The sequence below is a fragment of the Schistocerca piceifrons genome, chromosome 3 (genome assembly GCF_021461385.2).
Source record: "Schistocerca piceifrons isolate TAMUIC-IGC-003096 chromosome 3, iqSchPice1.1, whole genome shotgun sequence".
NCBI lineage: Eukaryota > Metazoa > Arthropoda > Insecta > Orthoptera > Acrididae > Schistocerca > Schistocerca piceifrons.
In genome coordinates this window covers 692,998,444-693,025,992 of record NC_060140.1, presented here as the reverse complement: position 1 = coordinate 693,025,992, position 27,549 = coordinate 692,998,444, and the positions used below count along the sequence as shown (strand labels likewise).

The 27,549-nt window shown below is 41.9% G+C and overlaps 1 pseudogene; it reads right to left on the bottom strand.

Annotated features, from left to right (window-relative positions):
- Nucleotides 1–27,549, bottom strand: part of LOC124788972 — a 181,894-nt pseudogene that overhangs the window by 117,341 nt on the left and 37,004 nt on the right.

Sequence of the window (27,549 nt, the reverse complement as noted above, 5' to 3'; positions counted from 1 at the left end):
CCGGTGTTAAAGAAGATGTATACCACCCGCCCACTACTGGATGAGGCAACGGCGATCTACGGCGACGGACATCGGCCAATTGCACTGACGTTTTCAAAACACGTGACGTCACGCCGCGGCGTGGGAGCGCGCGGACACGAAATTTAGCGGCAGTCAGTAGCGAGCCAGTGGGTGTGTTGGACCTTCCAAATTACCTACGGACCCCCTTGAAGATGTCTCCCGCAGTCGGAGACGAAACGTTGGGAATCGATACAGAATTCATCAACCGACCACGGCATAACAGCCCGGATAATTATAATGGACATGATATTTCCGGCCGTAAAAGTCTACATTTTGCTTTGCGATGTTTTCCACTTGCTTTCCGGACACACCATACAGTGATGCAAACGCTTTTGCACAGACTCTTGCATTACTCTCACCGACTCGAACAGTATATACATTTGAAAACGCCCTGGGGTTTCCTGTTCCACTATTTGGCCTATTTCTTGTAGCAGGTAAACCTTTAATGCAACTATCCAAATACACATCTTGGGCATGTTTAGTCCTTAGGCCACTAAAAGCAATGATAATACAACACCTTGCTTCAATTTCGAATTCAGTAAAACACTTGTATTTGCAACTGTAATCATTACCTGTAGTCTGGCGAGGCATGTTTCTTCCACTAGTGCTCTTGTACTGCTTTCCGTCAACTTTCCATTGTCTTCTTATGTTCCGTTTCCATTGTTCCTTGTGCGATCCTTTTTCCCTCTGAAGTGGTCCAACAACTGCGGTCTCTGCTTCTTGAATCTTCTTCTGAATCAGTAGATGTCTCATCTTCACCTGGTTCGTAGTTTTCTAAGGAGTCACAATTAAACAGTCGATCCTCTTCGCTCATATTGACAGAAATCGTGAAGTCAAAAGGCGATGAAGTCACAAAACATATCATAAACCTGATAAAAAAATATCCCTCACAGAGAACGCGCAGTGTTTACACCGGTCTGCTGAACACTACGTAACATAATCTCCTTCCTGCTCTCGTTTGGTGGAAGATCGAGGCAGCTCAAGGAGCTGCCTCCGTTTTCGCGCAAACTCGGAATACAGGCAGTTCCATCTATTGGATTTCTATGGAATTAGCAGATGCAGCTGCCACCACCTTGCACCAATCGAAGCGGCTTTTTCTTTTTGTATCTGATAGGCTGTTAAACTCAATAGAGGCAAAAAGTGGAGCTGCCCCCTCCTCGCACTAAACGCCACAATTCTGAAAAGTGAAATGTGTATGTTAAAATTAAATTAGTGGGGGCCAGTGAAGTTCAGTGGCAGGATAAACAGGATTTCTGGTTAGGTGAAGACACTTTTCTAAATACAAAATAAAATAGATGTAATGCAGGAGCAGGTCTAATAATGAATAAGAAAATAAGAATAGGGATAAGCTATTACGAAAAGCATAGTGGACACATTGTCGTGAGCAATGATACAAAACCAGCACCCACCACAATAGCAGAAACTTATATACCGACTATCCCTGCAGATGGCTGAGGAAATAGAAGTAATCTATGATGAGATAGCCGGCCGCGGTGGCCGTGCGGTTCTGGCGCTGCAGTCTGGAACCGCGGGACTGCTACGGTCGCAGGTTCGAATCCTTCCTCGGGCATGGGTGTTGTGTGATGTCCTTAGGTTAGTTAGGTTTAAGTAGTTCTAAGTTCTAGGGGACTTATGACCTAATATGTTGAGTCCCATATCGCTCCGAGCCATTTGAACCATTTTTATGATGAGATAAAGTAAATTATTGAGATAGTTAAGGAAGAGGAAAAATTAATCGTAATGGGTTTCGGTAGAAGGTACAGCAGGAGAAGGAAAGTTAGTAGGAAAATGTGGACTAGAAGAAAGGAACGAAAGACGAGCCACCTGATAGAATTAGGCGCAGACCATTATTTATTAATCGCTAAGACTTGGTTTAAGAATATGAAAGAAGGTTGTGTAAGTGGAAGAGTCTTGCAGACACCGGAAGGTGTCACGTTCATTATATAAAGGTAGACAGAGATTTCGGAAACAGATTTAAACTGTAAGACATTTCCAGGGGCCGATGCGGACTCTGACCAGAGGGATCGATTTAAACAGAGGAAAAGAATACAGTAGCATACGAATGGATAGCTTTTGAGAGATGAAATAGTGAAGGTAGCAGAGGATCAAATTGATAAATAGATTGTGCCTCGTAGCATTCCTTGCATAGTGGATTTAATTGATGAAAAGAGAAAATATAAAAATGCAGCAAATGAAGTAGGCTAAAGAGAATACAAACGTCTAAAAAACTAAATTCAGAGGAAGAGTAAAATGGCTAAGCAGGAATGGCTACACGACAAATGTAAGGATTTAAAAGCAAGTATAAGTAAGGGAAAAATACATACCGGTTAGAGGAAAATTAAAGATTCTTTTGGAGAAAGAAGAAGCAGCTGTATTAATATCAAGAGCTCAAATGGAAAGCCAGTACCACGCAAAGAAAGAAAGCTGAAAGGTGGGAGGATGTAGAGGGTCTGGACAAGGAAAGTAAATTTGAAGACACTGTTAGAGAAATGGAAGAGGACGTGGATGAAGATGAGATTGGGAACACGATACTGCGAGAAGAATTTGACAGAGCAGCAAAAGGGTTAAGTCGAAACAGGGCCCCTGGGATAGACGACATTCCCTCAGAACTGTTGATATCCATGGAAGAACCAGCGACAACTGAACTATTCCATCTGATCCGAAAAATGTGTAAGACGGGAAAAATAACCGCATGTAATAATTCCAATTCTAAAGGAAGCAAGTGCTGACATGTGTGAGTATTACCGAGAAATCCGTTTAATAAGACATGGTTGTAAAATACTGACAAGAATTATTTACAGAACAAAGGAAGAATTGGTGGCAGTGGACGTCGGAGAAACGTAGGAATTCGTGAGGGAATACTTAGACTACGACTTACCTTAGAAACCGTTTACATCATATGTAGATTTGGAGAAAGTTTTCGATAGTGTGGACTGGAATAAACGCTTTAAATCTCTGAAGATAATAGGGGATAAAACACTGACTATCAAAGGTTAGTTTCAACTTGTACAGAAAGCAAACAGCAGTCGAAGGGCATGAAAGGGAAGCAGTGGTTGAGAAGGGAGGGAGACAGGGTTGTAGCCTATCCCAACTGCTATTTATCTGTACATAGAATAGGCTGTGAAGGAAAGCAAGAAGGAATTTTGTGACGGAATTAAATTTTAGGAAGACGAAATAACAACTTTGAAGTTTGCCCATGACACTGTACTTCTGGCAGGGACGGCAAAAAAATTGGAAGTGCGGATGAACGGAATGGACAACATATTGAAAAGAGGATATAAGGTGAAAAATAACAAAACAAAGACAATGCAATGTACTCCAGTTAAATGAACCGATAATGAGCGAATTAGATTAGGAAATGAGACTCTAAAAGTATTAGATGAGTTTTGCTATGTGGGCAGTAAAATAACTTACGGTCGAAGTAGGGAGAATGTAAAAGGTAGAATGGCAGTGGAAAGAAAGCGTTTCTGTTGATGTCAACGATAAATTTAAGTGTAGTGTGGCATTGTACGGAAGCGAAACTAGGACAATAACCAGTCCAGCAAGGAGAGAACAGAAGCTTTTGAAATGCGGTGCTGAAAGAGAATGCTGAAAACTAGATGGGTAGCTCCCGTAACTCATGAGGAGTCACTGAACAGAACTAGGGAGAAAAGAAATTTGTGGCATAAGCTGACTAAAGAATGGGGTTGAGTTCATAGGATACATTCTGAGATCACAAGGGATCACAAATTTTCTATTGGAGGGAAGTGTGGGCGCTAAAAATTGTAGAGGTAGACCAAGAGGTGGATAAAGTAAGTGGTTGAAATGGATGTGGGTTGCAGTAGTTAAACAGAGATGAAGAATTTGTACCAGATAGGGTAGCATGCAGAGACCACGACAACTTTGTGTATTATGCCATGACATAATACTGCCTGCCGGTTACTGTTGCAAAGATTGACAGCAATAGCGCTTTACACATCTTGAAGCTGCAGTGTTATGGCGTATTTTTGTGAGTTTACAAGCCTAGCTCCTGGTTTTTCCTTGGGTGCTAACGCCGTGGGGAGGTGGAGTGTCGTAACCTTAACTAAACCATACTGCCAAATACAATGGTAGTTTACCGCAGGTAATGACCAGAAATCCTTTAAACACCAATGGTTCTCAAGGCGGTTACGGATGCATGGCGGACTGTCAACGTTTCACTTTCCAGCCTTGAAATATTACTTGGCAGTATTGCGTAGAAAAATACTAAAACTGAATTCTATGGAGTCACATAATAGATGAGGATATCAAATTAGGAGTTTCGAGGTCACGAATTCACTGAAGCATTATGCTTCAATGAACTTTATTAACTTGATTTTCACAAACAACGATGGAAAAAATACTTTGAATTACACTACTGTAAACCAAAACTGCAACAATCATGAACTATATGTCCAACAAGAGCTGAATTGCATGTGGAATACATACTGATACCGTCCGTCCGGAACTTAACTGTGTCAGGACTGTCAACATCTTAAAACCACTGACGAGAAGTAAATGTATAGAGAAACTAGACACAATAGGATAATAGGAAAGAGTGTATCTGTCCTTGACGGACTACAGAGCAGAGAATCAGGGAATCCACAGAAGACAATATACTACTTAATTGTTCTCTGAGGGTCAACAAACCCTAAGTTAACATAAGTAATCGTAGCATAACTATTAGTATTAATCTCGTTGCTTAAGTACCCGCACCCCTCCATTAACCATGGACCTTGCCGTTGGTGGGGAGGCTTGGGTGCCTCAAAGATACAGATAGCCGTACCGTAGGTGCAACCACAACGGAGGGGTATCTGTTGAGAGGCCAGACAAACGTGTGGTTCCAGAAAAGGGGCAGCAGCCTTTTCAGTAGTTGCAGGGGCAACAGTCTGGATGATTGACTGATCTGTCCCTGTAACACTAACCAAAACGGCCTTGCTGTTTTGGTACTGCTAACGGCTGAAAGCAAGAGGAAACTACAGCCGTAGTTTTCCCCGAGGGCATGCAGCTTTACTGTATGACTAAATGATGATGGCGTCCTCTTGGGTAAAATATTCCGGAGGTAAAATAGTCCCCCATTCGGATCTCCGGGTGGGAACTACTCAAGAGGACATGGTTATCAGGAGAAAGAAAACTGGCATTCTACGAATCGGAGCGTGGAATGTCAGATCCCTTAATGGGGCAGGTAGGTTAAAAAATTTAAAAAGGGAAATGGATAGGTTAAAGTCAGATATAGTGGGAATTAGTGAAGTTCGGTGGTGGGAGGAACAAGACTTTTGATCAGGTGAATACAGGGTTATAAATACAAAATCAAATAGGGGTAATGCAGGAGTAGGTTTAATAATGAATAAAATAAAATAGGAGTGCGGGTAAGCTACTACAAACAGCATAGTGAACGCATTATTGTGGCCAAGATAGACTTCGTGTCTATCTACTACAGTAGTATAAGTTTATATGCCAACTAGCTCTGCAGATGGTGAAGAAGTTGATGAAATGTATGATGACATAAAAAAAATTATTCAGGTAGTGAAGGGAGATGAAAATTTAATAGTTATGGGTGACTGGAATTCGACAGTAGGAAATGGAAGAGAAGGAAACGTAGTAGGTGAATATGAATTGGGGCTAAGAAATGAAAGAGGAAGCCGCCTGGTAGAATTATGCACAGAGCATAACTTAATTATAGCTAACACTTGGTTCAAGAATCATGAACGAAGGTTGTGTACATGGAAGAAGCCTGGAGATACTAAAAAGTTTCAGATAAATTAGAAAATGGTAAGACGGAGATTTAGGAACCAGATTTTAAATTGTAAGACATATCCAGGGGCAAATGTGGACTCTGACCACAATCTATTGGTTATGAACTGTAGATTAAAACTGAAGAAACTGAAAAAAGGTGGGAATTTAAGGAGATGGGACCTGGATACATTGACTAAACCAGAGGATGTACAGAGCTTCAGGGAGAGCATAAGGGAACAATGGACAGGAAGGGGGGAAAGAAATACAGTAGAAGAAGAATGGGTAGCTCTGAGGAATGAAATAATGAAGGCAGCAGAGGATGAAGTAGGTAAAAAGACGAGGGCTAGTAGAAATCGTTGGGTAACAGAAGAGATACTGAATTTAATGGATGAAAGGAGAAAATACAAAAATGCAGCAAGTGAAGCAGGCAAAAAGGAATACAAACGACTCAAAAATGAGATCGACAGGAAGTGCAAAATGGCTAAGCAGGGATGGCTAGAGGACAAATGTAAGGATGTAAAGGCTTACCTCATGGGGGGTAAGATAGAAACTGCCTACAGGAAAATTAAAGAGACCTTTGGAGAAATGAGAACCACTTGTAAGAATATCAAGAGCTCAGATGGAAAGCCAGTTCTAAGCAAAGAAGGGAAAGGAGAAACGTGGAACGAGTATATAGAGGGTCTATACAAGGGTGATGTACTTGAGGACAATATTATGGAAAAGGAAGAGGATGCAGATGAAGATGAAATGGGAGATATGATACTGCGTGAAGAGTTTGACAAAGCACTGAAAGATCTAAGTCGAACGAGGCCCCGGGAGTAAACAACATTCCATTAGAACTACTGACAGCCTTGGGAGAGCCAGTCCTGACAAAACTCTACCATCTGGTGAGCAAAATGTATGAGACAGGCGAAATACCCTCAGACATCAAAAAGGATATAATAATTCCAATCCCAAAGAAAGTAGGTGTTGACAGATGTGTAAATTACCGAACTATCAGTTTAATAAGTCACAGCTGCAAAATTCTGACGCGAATTCTTTACAGACGAATGGAAAAACTGGTAGAAGCCGACCTCGGGGAAGATCAGTTTGGATTCTGTAGAAATGTTGGAACACGTGAGGCAATACTGACCCTACGACTTATCTTAGAAGAAAGATTAAGAAAAGGCAAACCCACGTTTCTAGCATTTGTAGACTTAGAGAAAGCTTTTGACAATATTGACTGGAATACTCTCTTTCAAATTCTGAAGGTGGCAGGGGTAAAATAGAGGGAACGAAAGGCTATTTATAATTTGTACAGAAAGCAGATGGCAGTTACAAGAGTCGAGGGCACTGAAAGGGAAGCAGTGGTTGGGAAGGAGGTGAGACAGGGTTGTAGCCCTTCTCCGATGCTACTCAATCTGTATATTTAGTAAGCAGTAAAGGTGGTGGTGGTGGTGGTTAGTGTTTTACGTCCGGTCGACAACGAGGTCATTAGAGACGGAGCGCAAGCTCGGGTTAGGGAAGGATTGGGAAGGAAATCGGCCGTGCCATTTCAAAGGAACCATCCCGGCATTTGCCTGAAACGATTTAGGGAAATCACGGAAAACCTAAATCAGGATGGCCGGAGACGGGATTGGACCGTCGTCCTCCCGAATGCGAGTCCAGTGTGCTAACCACTGCGCCACCTCGCTCGGTCAGCAGTAGAGGAAACTAAAGAAAAGTTCGGAGTAGGTATTAAAATCCATGGAAAAGAAATAAAAAGTTTGAGGTTCGCCGATGACATTGTAATTCTGTCAGAGACAGCAAAGGACTTGGAAGAGCAGTTGAACGGAATGGACAGTGTCTTGAAAGAAAGGTATAAGATGAACATCAACAAAAGCAAAACGAGGATAATGGAAGGTAGTCGAATTAAGTCAGGTGATGCTGCGGTTATTACATTAGGAAATGAGACACTTAAAGTAGTAAAGGAGTTTTGCTATTTGGGGAGCAAAATAAGTGATGATGGTCGAAGTAGAGAGGATATAAAACGTAGACTGGCAATGGCAAGGAAAGCGTTTTTGAAGAAGAGAAATTTGTTAACATCGAGTATTGATGTAAGTGTTAAGAAGTCGTTTCTGAATGTATTTGTATGGAGTGTAGCCATGTATGGAAGTGAAACATGGACTATCAATAGTTTCGACAAGAAGAGAATAGAAGCTTTCGTAATATGGTGCTACAGAAGAATGCTGAAGATTAGATGGGTATATCACATAACTAATGAGGAGGTAATGAATAATATTTGGGGGGAAGAGGAGTTTGTGGCACAACTTGACTAGAAGAAGGGATCGGTTGGTAGGACATGTTGTGAGGCATTAAGGGCAGCGTGGAGGGTAAAAATCGTAGAGGGAGACCAAGGGATGAATACACTAAGTAGATTCAGAAGAATGCTGGCTGCAGTACGTCCTTGGAGATGAAGAGGCTTGCACAGGATAGAGTAGCATGGAGAGCTGCATCAAACTGACTGCAGACCACAACAACAACAAGTACCCGTAATAGCACACGCTGTAGAATAATGAAATGGTAGTAACAGTAATACGGTGTTTTATACTTGTTATAGTTGTGTTGTTTGTTATTGTGATAGTAATATACGCTGCTGTAATGCAACTAGCAGTAGGTGATAAATATGATTGTAAACTTAGTGAAATAGCTTGATATAACGAAAATTTTAGCTTTTTTTTCTTCAGAGTGAAGGAATATCCGACTGAGAGCCGAAAAAAGATGCCATAGGATTGCGCAATATCCATCTAAGCATTAGAGCGATAGTAGTAGAAACAAATAGATAGGGAAAATAGTACGATAGACAATGTAAACTTGGTTACATAGTCAGAATTTAAAAAAAAAGAAAAAAAAAGAAAAATCATAGAGATTTACGTGTAAATGTATATGTGACGGTTCACTGCTTGGTCAAGAAAATAGACTAGAATGAGTGAGTAAATCAGTAATATATACACTATGTGATCAAAAGTATCTGACACCTGGCTGAAAATGACTTACAAGTTCGTGGCGACCTACATTGATAATGCTGGAATACAATATGGTGTTAGCCTTGACGAAAGCTTCCACTCTCGCACGCATATGTTCAATCACGTGCTGGAATGTTTCTTGGCGAATGGCAGCCCAATTTTCACAGAGTACTGCACTGAGGAGAGGTATCGATGTCGATCAGTGAGGACTTGCACGAAGTAGGCGTCCAAAAACATCCCAAAGGTGTTATATAGATTTCAGGTCATGACTCTGTGCAGGCCAGTCCATTACAGGGACGTTGCTGTCGTGCAACCAGTCCCCACAGACCGTGCATTATGAACAGGTCCAAAAATGGTTCAAGTGGCTCTGAGCACATGGGACTCAACTTCTGAAATCATCAGTCCCCTAGAACTTAGAACTACTTAAACCTAACTAACCTAAGGACATCACACACGTCCATGCCCGAGGCAGGATTCGAACCTGCGACCATAGCGGTCTCGCGGTTCCAGACTGTAACGCCTAGAAGCGGCCGGCCACTCCGGCCGGCTATGAACAGGTGCTCGATCGTGTTGGAAGATGCAATCGCCTTCCCCGAATTGCTCTTCAATAGTGGGAAGCTTAAAACATCAATGTAGGCCTGTGCTGTGATACTGCCACGCAAAACAACAAGGGGTACAATCGTCCTCCATGGAAAACACGACCACACCATAACACCACCGCCTCCGAATATTACTGTTGGTACTACACACGCTGGCAGATGACGTTCACCGGGCATCCGCCATACCCACACCCTGCCATCGTATCGCCACATTGTGTATCTTGATTCGTCACTCCACACAACTTTTTTCCATTGTTCAATCGTCCAATATTTACTCGCCTTACTCCAAGCGAGGTGTCGATTGTCATTTACTGGCCTGATGTGTGGCTTATGAGCAGCCGTTCGACTATGAAAACCAAGCTTTCTCACCCCCTGCCTAGCTGTCATTGTACTTGCTGGGGATCTGATGCAGTTTGGAATTCCTGTATGGTGGTCTGCCTATTGCATATTACGATTTTCTTCAACTGTCGGCGGTCTCTGTCCGTCAACAGACGAGGTCGGCCTGTGCGCTTTTGTGCTGTATGTGTCCCTTCACTTTTCCTCTTCACTATCACATCGGCATCAGTGGAACTAGGGATGATTAAGAGTGTGGAAATCTCACTTACAGACGTATGACACAAGTGACACCCAGTCACCTGACCAAGTTTGAAGTTGGTGAGTTCCATGGAGCGCTCCATTCTGCTGCCTCACGATGTATAATGAGTACTGAGGTCGCTGATATGGAGTACCTGGCAGTAGGTGGCAGCACAATGCACCTAATATGAAAAACGTATAATTTTGGTGGTGTCCGGATACTTTTGATCACACAGTGTTTGTAGATACGTAACTGCCCAGTCAGCGTGCTGAAGATCCGAGTTCAAGTCCCGGTACTGCCAAGAATATTATCTGTGTGGGAGGACTGGAACGGGGCCCAATGAACCCCTGCCGCCGTCTGAGGAGATATTTACGTGAGAAACAGGACCATAATGCCAGGAAAGCCGAGAACGGCCGAAAAAGCTGTGTGCTGATCCCTACCGCACCCGCAGGACGCCTTAACGCAAAACGTGCACGTCAGCTGTGGGTCTCGCGCGGTCTCCTACGGCTGATCTCCAAGTTTAATTTTTTTATGCTAACTAACTCTGCCGTTTATTAACACGGTCGGAAAACGGAATCCGAGTCAGAAATGATCAGTAAGCAATTGGTGTGTGAATCAGTAGAGGGTCATTAAAGTCAAGAAAGACTACCACGAATTAGTGGAAACGATTTCTTCGCTCTCTCAACACTTACTACGGATGTCGCGAAAAGGGGAAGAGATATTCTGTGTGAACTAGTATTGCAGGGGTAGCTGAGTTTAACAAACGGAACAAATTATTTTTAATGAGTCAAGAGAGACTAATGTTACGTTACACTGAGGTGGTGAAGGTCAAGCGATGCCTCCTAAAATTGTGTCGGACCTCCTTTCGCCCGGCATAATGTGGCGACTCGTCGTGACATGGGGCATGAACTCAACATTTCTGTGTGAACTACTATTGCAGGGGTAGCTGAGTTTAACAAACGGAACAAATTATTTTTAATGAGTCAAGAGAGACTGATGTTACGTTACACTGAGGTGGCGAAGGTCAAGCGATGCCTCTTAAAACTGTGTCGGACCTCCTTTCGCCCGGCATAATGCGGCGACTCGTCGTGACATGGGGCATGAACTCAACAAGTCTCTGAAAGCCTCAGCGGAAATACTGAGCTATGCTGCCTCAATAACCGTCCGTAGTAGCGAAAGAGTTGCCGGGGCAGGATTTTGTGCACGAACTGGCCTCCCGATTACATCCCATAAATATTCTATGGGATTCATGTTGGGCGATATGGGTGGCCAAATCATTCACTCGAACTGTTAACGATGTTCTTCAAATCAATAACTAACGACTGTGGCCCCGCAACATGGCGCACTGTTAGCCACGCAAATTGCACCGTTGTTCTGGAAGATGAACATGAATGGCTGCAAATGTTCTCAAATTAGCCGAACATAACCATTTCCAATCAATGATCCATTCAGTGGGACGAGAGGACCCAGTCTTTCCCATTCAAACACAGCCAACACAGTTCATTGTTCGCAACTTGCGTCCACGGCTTGCATCGCATTCGAACCCTACCATCAGCTTTTACCAACTGAATTCGGAACTCAGCTGGCCAGGCATCGGTTTTCCTGTTGTCTAGGGTCGAACCGATATGGTCACAAACCATGTGAGGCGCTGGGGGTGATGTGCTGTTAGCAATGGATCTCGCGTAGGTTGTCTGCTGCCATAGCCCATTAACAACAAATTTCGCCTTTCTATCCTAATGGATACGTTCGTCATACATCCAGTATTGATTACTGCGTTTATTTCACACATTGCTGTTTGTCTGTTAGCACTAACAACTGTGTGGCAACATTGTTGCTCTCGGTTGTTAAGTGAAGGCTGTCGGCCACTGCGTTGTCCGTGGTGAGAGCTAATGCTTGAATTTTAGTATTTTCGGACACTCTTGACACTGTGGAACTCGGAATAATTAATAGCCTTACAACTTCCGAAATGTAATGTCCCTTGCTGCTAGCTCCAACTACCATTCCGCGTTAATTCTCCTTGTGCGACCATAATCACTTCGGAAACCTTTTCACATGAACCTTTACAAATGACGGCTCCACCAGTCCACTGCTCTTTTATACCTTGCGTACGCGATAGCGTATCACTATCCCACGACTTTTGTCATGTCAGTGTACATCAAAACAATCAGTATACCAACCTACCGTAGTATGATAACGCATTCAGGCTCATGCTGTTGGTCCACAGATTGTTTCCACAATGAGACATCTCTATGCAGTAGACAGTGCAGTAATATGGATCTTATTGTCTGTCGAAACTGTGCACCAGTGCTGAACCGGAGTAGTGATATACGTTCAGTTATTGTAGCTTCGACCGTGATACGCGTTCAGCAAGCGAAACGACAACGCACTAGTCGCCTCTGAACCGCGGTAGCACGCGGCCGCCGTTGCCCCCCTGCGGAAAGCCCGGCAGCCGCCCTGTCACACGGTGGCGCGGTTGTTGACTTCGGCGAACTTGCGCAGCAGACAACACACGTTGACTCGTATCACGCCTGATGTCTGGCACGGACATGCTATGATGCACTTAGAGAAACTTACTGGTTGAAGTGGAAAATCGTTCAGCCGTACGGAATATGAAGATGGACGATACAGCGACAGAATTTTAAAGTATAAATTTCTGAAGAGATAGTAAATTCGTTTGGAGGAAAAGAATTGTTACAAGATGGAAGAAAAAGCTAGGTACGTGGGTTGGCCTTTATTTTTATAGTATAATCACATTTTTTTTACATGTGTTTGAATCTGTTGCACCAGACGCTAAGCGCATCGATGTTATCATTGTAGTGGATTGACATTTACAATGTAATCTGCTAGTATATCACGGTCCTGAATAACTGGTAAGTTTGTGGAATGTGTAAAGTCTCCTCGAAATTAATACCGTGCCTTAAGCGTATAAAGTTGTGAAGTATACAACAAGCTTTAACAACTTATGTTGCCAAGTTCACGTTAACATTTACAGGTCAATCTAACATCTACCATTTATTAGTCAAAATGCGAAAAGTGCATTCCTTGTATCTACGTGTTCTTCTGAGCTGATAATTAAATATTATCTTGTTTTTACTTAAATTATCTCTCGCACAGCGTCGTAAAACATGTTCTGATGTCCGAATGCCTCGTCACCAACAACGAATTAAGAAATTTTGCCGTGAATGCCTTTTGTTTCCTCGTTGTTACGTAATCCTAAATTTCCATCCATCAGTTGTTTGTACAAAAACGAAACTTTGAAAACTGATGAATCTCTGCGTTTTTCCTATGGGCCTACAACAACGTATATGAATTTATAATTGTTATGACAACCTGTCGTTAAAGCAATTTTAAAAAAAGTTTATAACAGTAACAAAATGATCCTGTGTTGTCTGGTTTTATTACACGCATATGTTTCCCGCCAATAGCTTGTACTACGAGAGGAAAATTTGCTCTGGTTGAAAATTTTTCAGCTATATAAAACCAAAATTTTATCGTCGGTTGGGGAAGGCATTCTGCATTCATCTTGATGATATCGCTCGAGAAACTTGTTGCATAATTTTGCTAACTGTAGTTTTTCCCAAGCGATAGGTGCAATGAGTGTCAGCAAAAGAGCATCCAGAAGCTAAGTACCTAAAACATAAAGAAAATTTCTTTTCAGGCTTGAGGCTGCCAAGAAAATGGGAAAATCTGAGAAACAGCTTTGTGAAGGAATATCGGAAAGTCAGCAGGTTGAAGGGTGCATCAAGTGTTACACAGAAATCTCATTACATCTAATTCGCCTAGCTTATCTTTTTTGGACACGTGTTGCAAGAAATAATGCGGATGACAGTTTGAAATCAGCTGAAGTAGGATAGAAGGCACAAATATTGAGCCTACTGAAGAACCACATGAGATTTGAGAGTGCAGGTCATCAATACTGAAAAAGAGAAAGGCTAATAACGCAGAAAGCGAGAACGTAGAAGTGCAGCTTTTTGGAGTACTGAAGGGAAGTAGCCAGAAACGACGATGACCCTTACCGCCACTTTCTGCTGTCGTTGCTGAATGATTTTAAACGAGTATCTGAGTATTTTAAGTTAATAAGAAAATCGGTATTATAGAAGTGATCATGGATGCTTGTTGTCAACAGAACGCGTCCCCCGAGAACTATCCACGGAATACTAATTTCATAAACATTGGCCAGCCATCAACTAGTTACACAAATATTTATGAAAATGTAACAGACGTAAGATATTCAGCAACTTCATCTCATGCACCGGATCATTCCTAAGGAAGTGATCATTATGAATAGTTTAACATCTGTATAATGTAATGCCGAGGTGGCCGAGCGGTTCTAGGCGCTACAGTCTGGAACCGCGCGACCGCTACGGTCGGAGGTTCGAATCATGCCTCGGGCATGGACGTGTGTGATGTCCTTAGCTTAGTTAGGTTTAAGTAGTTCTAAGTTCCAGGGGACTGATGACCTCAGAAGTTAAGTCCCATAGTGCTCAGAGCCATTTGAACCATTTTTGTATAATGTAAACAAGCAGTATTAAGTTTCAGTGAAAATGTGTGTATTATTAATGTGCACTTAATTATATGAAACCGTTTGATACTAAAATATTTAAATATACTAGTAACAAGCTTACCTCAGTGTTACCAGCATTAGGGTCTTTTCATTAGTGCAAGTTTGTTGTCACTGTCGTTATCGTTCCTCTAATTTTGGAAAGTGGTTCGTCGAAAGAAGACGTTCACATTCTGTTGTAATTAAAAAAAATATATCATACTTTCTTAGCTCCTTGTAAAAGGTGACAAAAGCACCACTGATATTTCTTTCCTGCTGGAAGGATGCACCCGATATATGTTTTTTCTGCTGCTGCGGCGTCTTTCCTTCTTGAAACGAAACGACGTACCGATTGCCAAATTGCCACAGCACCTTCCATAGACACTTTCGTTTTGGCTAATTATTTCCAACAACTGGAAAAAAGATAACAATTCCGGTCGAAAGGACTGAGAGAGCAAGAACTACAACGAGATCCGCAGAACAGACGGACCGACCTAGTTCACACGCTGCTCCTTTCGACGGGCCAGTGCGCCGTAGCCCGTAGAAATTACACAACCACGTGCGGCGCTCGCTGTGGCGGTTGGCGGGCCGTGCGTTGCTGCCCTAACACGACTACTGCGCTGCACTCTGCACGCTCCTTACCTCTCTGCTTCCTTGTCCCGTCCGTCGAAAGCGACTACGGTGCGGATGGCGGCGAACACCTCCCGAGCCACGGCGCCCGCCTTGCCTTCTTCGTCCGCTTCCTTGTCCGCGAGCCGGGAGGAATACACGTCGGTGGCTATGAGTGAGACCACGCACAGAGGCAGGGATAGCAGGCAGACGAGGGCCAGCTCCCAGCCACGCACCAGGGCCATCACCACGCAGCCGACGTAGCCCACTATACTCCTGATGAACATCACCACCTTCTCCCCGATCCCGTCTTCCAGCTTCGACAGGTCCCTGTGGACATGACCAACTTGTATAATGTGCTTGTAGTTATCTAACAGATGTATTCAGTCCAAACAACAACAGCCCCATCTTCACACAGCCAGCGTTACCACTGTGTCGGAGATGAATGTCACTATCCTTTCCTTATTGTTCTCAGCAGGTGGATCACGACACAACACCTTGCCACGACATTAGCTAGGTGTGCCACTACACTTCTGAGGCTTTATGATATTTATAATAAAGGTAATTAAATTACACCACTGAATGTTTATTTTTAAAAAGAACAACAGAATATATATTATATTATAGAATCTGAATTTATTTACAGGTTATTCATTGGTTTACGCCTTACAAGTTTGATTTATCAAAGAGAAGCTTGAGCCTGTAGAATTGTGGACAAACATACACGCGTTTCCTGTTAAATTGAAAGAAGTCCATCCAATTTCTTACCTTTTATGCTGGTAGCTGCCGAAAATCCAGTCGCGATAAATAGGTGATGGAAAAACGCAACAGGGCATTAACTGTTTTCACTGTTATTACAGGTTACACTTTCTTCGCTAACGTCCACAACTTAATACGTTGTAGTTCACAATATTTCAGTTGAAGTTTTCATTTTGTCAGAAGTTCTGCCTATAGCTCATCTTCCTTCAGACAAAGGTAGGTGGAGAATTCTGGAGACACAACATAAGAGTTTCGCATCCAGTCAAACCTTTCGACAGTGATGTAAGGATAATATTCTGCCTTGTTATTCTCAAGAACCATGAGTAATTAAAAATGAGTTTTGTAGGTTATGTCACCTGTGGTTCCATCTCGCAAATGAGAGTAAAAGTCAAGATTTTTCTTTTCCACGTGCGATTTTCAAATTCTATTTTCTTAACAGCCCGGTGAGTTTATCACTATACGTCAGCATAATTTACTTCTTTCGATCAGGTAATGTTAACCAAATAGGCCACCTTGGCACGCCACTCCTCGTTATTTAACTTCACTGCGAAGTCTGGCTCCTCGACGCTAAACATTTTTAATAGTTCTTTCCTCAACTCAAACAAAATCTTTCCACAACTCTACCTTCTGACAACCAACGGATCTCAGTAATCAGAACCAAAGTGCCATGTCGAGATACGCTTCCTGGCACAATTGTTTAATGAGTCTTCTCATAAGAGCTCTAGAATTAACGAAATTTATCATGTAAATGAATTAATCAAAAACTTTCTAAATTTCTGTTGGCCTGGCATTCACCACCAGAGCCTCAAGATATATGATGCGATGTGCCGAACCTACGGTCGGGAAATCTTGTTTCAGTCCTGCAACAATTCCACTGAATCTTCCACTCACTGCTGGTGCACCGTCTGTGCAAACAGGAAGACAACATTTGCAGGACAACTTGTTTTACCAGGCGAAATGGCGCAGTGGTCAGCAAACTAGACTCGCATACGGGAGGACGACGGTTCAAACCCGCATCCGGCCATCCTGATTTGGGTTGTCCGTGATTTCCCTAAATCACTTCGGGCAAATGCCGGGATGGTTCCTTTGAATAGAGCATGGGTACCTCCCTCTCTCATCCTTCCATAACCCGATGGGAGCAATGACCTCGCTGTTTGGTCCCCTCCCGCCGAATCAACCAACCAACAACGTGTGTTGCTCCAGGGTCTGTGTATATAATTATACACTTCTGAAGCAGTTGACGTGTACACGAAAGAAATTCTTCAGTAATCGATTCCTAATGAAAATATCTTATATAGCTCAGTAATCGACATTTCCTACTTACATCTGTTGAATCGTCAAGCTTCAGTGAAAATACACGACAGCAGCTTAACTTTCCATGGGCATTTCAGTGGATATCTGAAGACACGTCATCAGGTCGCTGGGAAATAATATAGTTTCACAATGGAACGAAAGAGACTTTCTTTTCGCCGCCATCACCTAACAACGATGTCTCTATATCTTTACTTGCAGGAAAAATTACGGCTTCTGCAGTACTATGAGGTTCCTCCATTTTTTTTTTTTTTTTTGCTGCTATTGCTGAAACTTTATTACTGGCCCTTGTACTTTTTCAGAAATAAGGTGCTCTCCGCACCATGGATTTGGCTTGCTTTTATACTGACGATATCAACCGACTAAAATAGTTCTCATCTTTCCCATGTATGTGACCACGTCTGCTGTTCAAATGTCTTTTCAAATTACTATGGACCATGGATTCATTGTTAAGTTTTTATCTGCACACGATGCATTCTCGTAATGGGCAGTTTTCGAGTTCACTGAATGCAAATCCGAAGTTTAACTAATTCTCTCTCGGTACTTACGAAATGTTAGAGTAGGCTGTTTGATTTCTCGGATTTGGAATTGGTTCGTTCTCGCTTTTGCTACTCATATCTGTTTCTGTCAGTTAGTCATCTTGAACTTTTTCCTTTTTGATCAGAAACTTATCCATACCGAAAATTAACACATTAACTGGACATCACTAACTGGTGAAGGGGCCCCTCGCGCTGTTGCCAACTCCGTATGTCAGTGTACCACAATAACTTACTATACTGTGCACGGTGCCGCGAACAAAAAGAGGCTGAGTACCACTGGACTACACACACGGACTGTCGCGCCACGCGATCACTTGGGGCCAGTCACACTTTTGATGCCATATCACGTACTGTATCCGTCCAGTGCAGACAACTGTTAGCCTTATGCATCAATCATTTATTACTGTATTAACATTTACACTTTTAATAACTGGTACTCAGCTGATTTCGATTGGAATATTAATAAATTTATGTAACCATTCAATCTGAGAACATGTCACCAATGTCAATTCCAAAAAGACTTCCAGCATTTAGATTTCACGAATTCCCAAAACAATAATTTTTAGTACAGTGAAAATTACTTCATACAATGTTGAGGAAAACATGCAGGAATCTTATAACTTGCCTAAATCCTACAGTAATTCGTATTTTAATGTATGTCACTGTTTATGCAATCGACATTGTATATTTACGTATCGTAGTACCACGTAATTTGTGGCGTTATTATCAAGAGCAGAAGTCTACTTCGTATTTATAAATTAGTAAATTTTTGATTGTAATTTTCTAAATTACACGTTATTGTGAATCTTTTTAATGCGCATGGTTGGCGCTACGTCATGTCGGTCTTGAGTGTATTTTTCTGACGAGAAATCTTTATCAATGTGATGTATAAATTTTAACTGTTTTCAATATATAAAAAAATTATATAAATTCACTGTGTCGCGTACGTTAATAAAGCCGAACGATCGTTACGATAATGCTTAACAGACTTCAGCAAAGTTAATTAAAAAATAAACACTTCATCAACTTTACATCTCCAAAAAGGAGCAACGTGTTGCGAGTTATGTGAATGTATGAAATTGACACATATTTTTCAGTACATTCTACACATAATTACATACAGCTATAAGGTTAATCTTATAACCAAACATCTTATTCACATTATGGACTTCAAGTTAGATACATTACTGAACACGGTGAACTCAAACACTACCACAGAATTTCGAGGTTGTATAGGAATACTTTCTCAGTATTTTCATGCGAGGGACTCATAATCTCAGATGGATCGATACAGAAAAATTACGTTTAATTTGATGTATTCCCCCTCCCCTCCGACCCCCCCCCCCCCCCCCCGAAAATTGCTCCATTACTCCATTCACTCGCGGTACTTGTTGTTGTGAACAGCAATGAAAAATCTACTCTTCGCCCTCAAGCTCGAATTCAGTTCTGCTCGATTCTCGCTAACACCTGACCCAGTTGTTTTTATGGATATCGCCACAGATATCCCTACCAGTTTTTTATCCTATCTATCATAGTACAGCTTGAGACTCGTCTTAAGCAATCTATTTGTATGGCAAATCGTTTTTTTCTACTAACGTTCTGGGTTTCTGCTTCGTACAAAGCTATAATATGGACTATAGTCTTAATCATTTTCTTCTACATTGTTGCTCTTATTTTCTTATACCACAGAAGAGAGTTCATTGGCCTTGTTACACATCGCCTTTTATTAATCCTACTAGTGACTTCGTCATTATTTGTGCCCTGTTAATTAAATAATTCCACAAGGTATTTTACCTTCACTTACATTTGCTTCCCCATTCACCTCCAAATCATTTACTTTTCCCGTTCAAACGCCCAACTACTCACACTTCTTCGTGCTCATCTTCAGGTCAGCCTTATAGTACTTCTGTTTAAGATTTATTATCATATAGCTCAGACTATCCTTATCTTCTTCCAGCACAATCTGATCATTTGCGAAATACTGGATAAATATCTTGCTGTCCTCTAATGTCACTCCCATAACTTGTCATTTTCTATGTCAAGTCTGCAGGACTGCCACTAGATACAGCTTAAAGTGGATCGGTGACAGTCCATATCTTTACCTCGAATTCTTCTGACCAATTCTTACTTTCGCTCTCTTATTTTTACGTATTTTCATAACAGCTTTTAGCAATCTTTGGTTATCTCTATCACTTTCAAGATATCCCACAGTTTGTTGGTGGGTACATTACCATACACCTTTTCCACGTTGGTCAATCAATGTATCATGCGTCTCCAATCCAGTCTCTGTGCGTTGTTCACATACTAGTTTCATTGCGAAAATTATGTCCATTACCGACCTTCCTGCTTTTTAATCCTGGTTGCTCCTCTAGCTGCTTGTGGGTTGTTTCTTTTTCCATGACATCTGTAAGTACATTAGAGTACGGTCTTCCAACAAAAGGAATCACTACCCATCACCTATAATTGTTTGAGTCGTTAAGTAACAGTTTCTTATGCACCAGTATTATGGAACATGTTATCCATTCCCACTCAACATCTTCTCCACTTAGTAGTTTTTCAAGTAGCATCCTTAGCATCTTCAAGAGTTTCTGTGATCCAAACTTCACCCACTCTGGATGTATTGGCCCATATCCTAGTGCCTTCTCCAGCTTACGCTCCTCACAGCCTGCTGAAGAAATTTTATGTCTAAAGTCCATAACTGCTTCTATTGCAATCTCGCTTCACGTCTGGGTGAAAATTCAGACCGACTTCCAGGAGGAAATCCTTAAATACTTCGTCCATTGACAATGACTAATATTATTAAGACGTAACCTGTCACTAGCTGGCAGTCGCATTCACTCTCCTATTCTCTATCCTCTCCACGGATTCACATCTTACTTCCCACTCTTTGATTTTTTCCTTTTTAAACTTCTGTTTCTACTTATCTTTTTGTGTTCCTACATCTATGTCTTCTTCTATTGTCATTCACCTTCAAATAAGCTTTTAACCTTTCAGTCATCTCTGCTATTTCTACATCCCACCAAGCGGGTTTCTTCTTCTTTTAGTAATCTCCAAGAACTTCTCTTTACCCTCCTATTCCTGCTCTGTTATCCTCTGTATTTGAGAACGTGTCATCATGATCTCCCCATTGGCAAAAGATTCCGGAATAGTTCCCCATTCAGGTCTCTGGAAGTGGACTGCCAAGGGGGAGATGAGCATGAAAAAAGAATCGACTAACCAACAAAAGCATAAGGTTCTACAAGTCGCGGCGTGGAATATCAGAAGTTTGAACGTGGTAGAGAAGCTAGAAAATCTGCAAAGGGAAATGCAAAGGCTCAATCTACCAGGTGTTCAAAAAGTCAGTATAAATTTGAAAACTGAATAAATCACGGAGTAATGTAGATAGAGAGGTACAAATTGACACACATGCTTGGAATGACATGGGGTTTTATTAGAACCAAAAAAATACAAACGTTCAAAAAATTTCCGGCAGATGGCGCTTCATCTGATCAGAATAGCAATAATTAGCATAACAAAGTAAGACAAAGCAAAGATGATGTTCTTTACAGGAAATGCTCAATATGTCCACCATCATTCTTCAACAATAGCTGTAGTCGAGGAATAATGTTGTGAACGGCACTGTAAAGCATGTCCGGAGTTATGGTGAGGCATTGGCGTCGGATGTTGTCTTTCAGCAACCCTAGAGATGTCGGTCGATCAAGATACACTTGCGACTTCAGGTAATTCCAAAGCCAATAATCGCACGGACTGAGGTCTGGGTACCTGGGAGGCCAAGCATGACGAAAGTGGCGGCTGAGCACACGATCATCACCAAACGACGCGCGCAAGAGATCTTTCAAGCGTCTATCAATATGGGGTGTAGCGCCATCCTGCATAAACATCGTACGTTCCAGCAGGTGTTTATCAGACAGGCTGGGGATGATGCGTTTCTGTAACATATCGGTGTACCTCTCACCCATCACGGTAGCAGTTTTGCAGTCCAGCGCCATCTGTCGGACATTTAGTGAACTTTGTTTTTTTGTTCTAATAAAACCCCATGTCATTCTAAGCATGTGTGTCAATTTTTACCTCTCTATCTACATTATTCCGTGGTTTATTAAGTTTTCAAATTTATACTGACTTCTTGATCACCCTGTAGATATAGTGGCGGTTAATGAGGTGAAATGGAAAGAAGAAAAGGTTTGCTGGTCAGATGAGAATTGCGTAATAGCAACAACGGCAGAAAATGTTATTACGGGGGTAGGATTCGTTATGCATAGGAAGGTGGGGCTGAGAGCGTGTTAGTGTGAAGAGAGCAGTGATAGGGTTGTTCTCATCAGAGCCCGAAAGCAAACCAACACAAGGGTCCAGGAATACATGCCGATGTTGCAGGCAGAAGAGGAAGAGATAGAGAAAGTATATGAGGATACCGAACGGGTAATTCAGTATGTAAAGGGAGATAAAAATGTAATAGTCATGGAAGACTGGGATGCGGTTGTAGGGGAAGGAGTAGGAGAAAGGGTTGCGGCAGAATACGAGCTTGGTGCTAGGAATGAGAAAGAAGGAGGATTAATTAAGTTCTGCAGTAAATTGCATTTAGTAATAGCGAATACTCTGTTCAAGAGCCACAAGAGGAGGAGGTATACTTGGAAAAGGCCGGGAAATACGGAAAGATTTCAGTTAGATTACACCAGTTAGATCCGAAATCAGATATTGAATATTAAGGCGTACCGAGTAGCAGACAGAGACTCAGAGCACAATTTAATAATGATGCAGAGCAGGCTGAAGTTTAAGAGACTAGTCATGAAGAAACGGCGTACAAAGCAGTGGGATACAGAAATGCTAAGGAATGATGAGATATGCTTGAAGTTCTCTGAGACTATAGATACTGCGATAATGAATAGCTCAGTGGGCAGGTCGGTTGAAGAGGAATAGATTTCTCTAAAAAGGGCAATCACCGTCTCCGTAGTAAAAAACATAGGTACATGGAAAGTAAGTGAGAGGAAACCATGGATAACAGAAGAAGTACTTCTGGCGATCGACCAAAGAAGGAAGTAAAAAAATGTTCAGTGAAATTCAGGAATAGAGAGATACAAGTCACTTAAGAATGAAATTAATGGGAAGCTAAGGCGAAACGGAAGCAGGGAAAAGAAATCGAAAATGAGTTGATTGACGGAGGGACTGACTCGCCATACAGAAAAATCAAAACAACTTTCGATGAATGTAAAAGCAAGGACGATAATAGTAAGGGTGCAATGGGAATTTCTCTGTCAAATGCAGAGGAGAGAGCGGGTAGGTCAAAAGAGTACACTGAATGCCTTTATGGGGAAGGGGGGGGGGGGGTGAGGGTTGGGGGAGGGTAGGACTTCTGTGACGACGTGATAGAAGGAGAAACAGAAACCGATAGGGAAGAGGTAGGGGATCCATTCTTAGAATCAGAATTTAAAAGGGTTTTGGACGACTAAAGATCAAATAAGGTGGAAGGGATGGGTAACATTCCATCGGAAATTCTAAAATCATGGGGGAAATGGCAACAAATGACTTTTCATGTTCATATATGGTATGTATGAGACTGGCGATATACCGTCAGACTTTCGGAGAAACATTATCCACAGATTTCCGCAGATAGCAAAAGCCAATAAGTACGAGAATTACCGCGCGATGAACGTAACAGATCATACTCCCACGTTGCTGACAAGAATAACATGCAGAAGAACAGAAAAGATAATTGAGGATGTATTACATGTCAATCAGTTTGGCCTAAAGGTACCAGAGACGCAGTTCTGACTTTGCGATTGATAATATAATCTAGACTAAACAAAAATCAACACACATTCATAGCATTTGTCAACCTGGACAAACTATTCGACAATGGAAAACGGTGCAAGACGTTTGAAATTCTGAGAAAATTAAGGGTAACCTTTAGCGAAAGACTGGTACTATGTAACAGTATAAAAACCAGGAACGAACGATAAGAGTGGAAGACCAGGAACGAAGTGCTCAGATTAAATGTAGTATAAGAGAGGGATATAGTCTTTCTCCCATGCCATTCAATTTATACCCCGACGAAGCAATGACGGAAATAAAATGAAGATTCAAGTACGGAATAAAAAAAATTCTCTGCACTCTCTCCAATTTTTTTGGCAGTCGTTGTTGGTACAAGTACTTACTATTATCTTCCAGGTTATCCTTGTTACTCCTTACGATGTCTGACTGGTCAGCACGTTGGATCCTCTACTTCAGAAAGTGTAGCAGACATAAAAATTTACGTTTCACCAGATGATGGTCACTTCCAAAATCTCACCCTCTTTTAACTGTGCCGTCCCGTATTTTTGCATTGGTCTTTTGCCTGAAAGATAATTCTTTTCGGCCTTCTTGTATGGTTATGCCAAGGAAGTTAAATGAATATCTTCCTGAGCAAAGAATGTGTTTTCCACTCGTAATTCATATTGCTCCAATAAATCCATCAACCTTATACCATTTGCGTTCTTAACATCCTCCCCTTTCAGCCCAGTCGTTTTACTATTTCTCTCTTTTTCTCCTCTGCTATTAAGATCTCCTGCCTGTAACAGCTTGCATAGCCTCTTTTGGGCACCCGATCAAAGTCTTCACTTGCGTTTAAGGATGCATCTTCATTTGGGGCATGCTCTCCCACTATGACCATATTCAGATTGACCTTTATCGACCTTTCATTAACTGCTTCCCAGGAGAATACATCTTTGACTACCGTTAATTTAGAATCATGGATACTCATGCTCTCTCTCTACTACATTTTTCCACTCCACTAAAAGTAATGGCAAACGCCAGTAGGTATTAACAACCAGTACCTTTCTGTTTTGTTTCAAAAAGCACAGTTAGATCACTGTTTTTCTGTCTTATGTCCATTGAACTTCGTGTTCATTTGTCTGGATACAGTGTACATCCTAGATACCACAATGCAAAATCCATTTTCGTTTACATTTTGGAATTCCATTAAAACCATCCAAAAATAGAGGCATGTTACTGGGAATTTAAGCTACTTGTCTTTTTCTGTGGATGGAGAGCTAAGCTATTCCACAAACCTCTACCTGGAGGACTAGTATTTGTGATCAAAGCTTTTCCCCTAGGAAGATTGTATTCGCTAGGCCTCATAGTTCTTTCTGCTTTGCAATGAAGAGCAAGGGAAATAAATAAATAAGGAGAACAAGAGTTAGACAGTACACCAATCACCTCTTACAGATAAGGACAGCAAAGGGAATGACAAGTCTTTGTAAGACACACTCTAGCTCCTCAACCAGACTCCTGCGGTAAGCGTGACCCTGCCAGCGGCTAAGCTACCGCTACTGTAATCCTCACCTCATTGTGGTATGCAAATGTCCCCATCTGTAGGGACAATGCTTCGTTAAGGCGGCGTCCCCTTGAGAGGACAAAAGATATGTATGGTCCAAATCCTTTTGTCTAATACCACATGTGTAAGGCATAGTGTGAAAAACATGGAAACCAGTATCCTGCTTTATTTGAAATATGTCGTTACTTCACACGATTGATCTGTATCTACGAGGATACGAATAGATGGTACCTTAACGTGTACCCACTTTAGCATGTTCGAATAAACACATCGAATAATTTATTAGCTGTTGTTTTCTACAGTCATAACTGCGGCACAAAGTGGACTACGCCTGTCATTATAAACAATCCATTTTGCGTCCACGCATCCACACTTCTATACCTGACCTGCCACCCAGAGGAAAATAAACACTAATAGCTTGCTTTTGCGACTACTAACCGAACGAACAACATACTACACGAATCTGCTATAATTATTAGTCTGCAAATGAAGTAAATACTGATGGAACGTTATTCACAACACTGTGCTCAGTCATCAATAGAAGTATCTGCACTTTTACTAACACCCTTTGTTTCATTCAATAACGGCTGTAGGTCTTGGTATATAGGAAGTGAGTAGAATGTTAAGGTGGAAACAGTGATAGTGCACTCACCCTGACATGCGGCTGGCGAAGTCTCCCGTCTGATGCATGTCGTACCACGCCATGTCTTGCTGCAGCATAGACCTCAAGTACAGTTCACGGATGCGGTGGACCTGAGAACAGCCAAAATAATTCATTTTCATGGACAACACAATACAAAAATATTTTAAAATTTATTGTGCAATATTTCGTCAAACTATACTAGAAAACAGTACAGTTAACACATGCAATAAGTCTCGGTCAAACCAGGAAAAGAATACAACTACAATGATGAGCCTAAACGTCGCGGCAGCCTGCTTCAAAGCGTTGCGATGTACCTCCGGAACTCAAACAGCAGCGATTCAGGGTGGCATGGATTTAACAAGTTCGTAGTAGATATGTGGACCAGATCTCTACGAACATGTCACGTAATTCCCGTTCACTACATCTTAACGCCTTTTGGGCGCAGATCTGGTCCCGATAGCCTCTCAAATGTTTTCTATCGGTTTAAGGTCAGCCGAATTTTGGGACCAAGACATCAATGGGAGTTCAGTATTATGCTCCTCAAACCATTGTTTCGCGATTCTGGCCTTGTAACACAGACATCTATACTGCTTGAAGTTGCCATCGTTATCGAGAAAGACATCAACCATGAAGGGACGCTGATTGTCACATCGTGATCCCCTCCATTCCCGCCAAAGATCCCATGGACACCTACGTGAATGTCCCTCGCTGGATAACAATGCATCTACGGGCCTGCGTCCTTGGTGGAAGCCATATTTCGGGCAACCGTTTGCAGGCTGTCGGCGTATCTGGACACGACGACGGTGTCATTGGGTCTACATGGAAATACGTATGGGTGGTCTACTCTTTTCAACAATGTACGCTGATAATGGTTCCTTTGAAAGGGCACGGCCGACTTCCTTCCCTAATACGATGGGACCGATGACCTCGCTTCTTGGTCCCCTCGCGCAAATCAGTCAACCAACGACCAATATGCGCTGAATGATATGCTCCGAAATACTCATGTCCACACAGTGATTGTACTTTTTCGTCAGATCTGCTACAGATAACCGCCCATACTGCTTTACAGAGCGGGGAAACCTCTGACCTCCACGTTCTCTGATAAGTAGACTCCTAGTCGACGACCAGCACCTTGTCAGCTGCTCGTGGTTTCACTGACCTTCAACAAATTTTCACAGACGTTAATGACAATAGCACGCTAATAGCAGACCAGCTTTGCCGTTTCTGAGATATTCATTTCCAGGTGCCGCTTGATAATGAACTGACCTTCATAAAAGTTTCTTATTCCAGCATTTTCCCCATTTGCTTGTTGAGACATCAAGACGTTAAGTTCCATGATACTTGAGGCATCTCTAGAAGGTAAAAACTGTACAGAAAGCCTCTGAACTGCCCACTGACGCTTGGGAAAGTGATTTACGTTGTCATGTGACAGGCTAAACAGAGTGCTGTGTAGGGAAGACCATTCCCAGGGACCAACAGTTTAACAATTCTGTATGTTTAACTAACCAGGAACACTGAAAAAATCCCTGAGAAGATTCCAAAATGTCCAGACATTAACTAACAAAGAAGAAAGACGAAGAGCTACATAATATGTTCGTACAGCCCACACATTTGTGTGTATTAGGATTTATACCATGTCAATATTATTTTCATGCAATTCAATTTACTACAGTATAAAAACTTCACACAATTTATTGTATTAGAATGTACATCATAACAATATTCTTTCTCTAGGACTCAATTTATTGCGATTTAAAAAAAAAACTTTAGGCAGTTTCATTAGAATGTTATCTAACAATTTGTAATGTCCTCTGGTGATCTCCTCCACGGAACTTTCCAAATCTGTCCAATTTACCTTGGAGGGGGTCATGGGCGTTTCCTGTTCACACAAC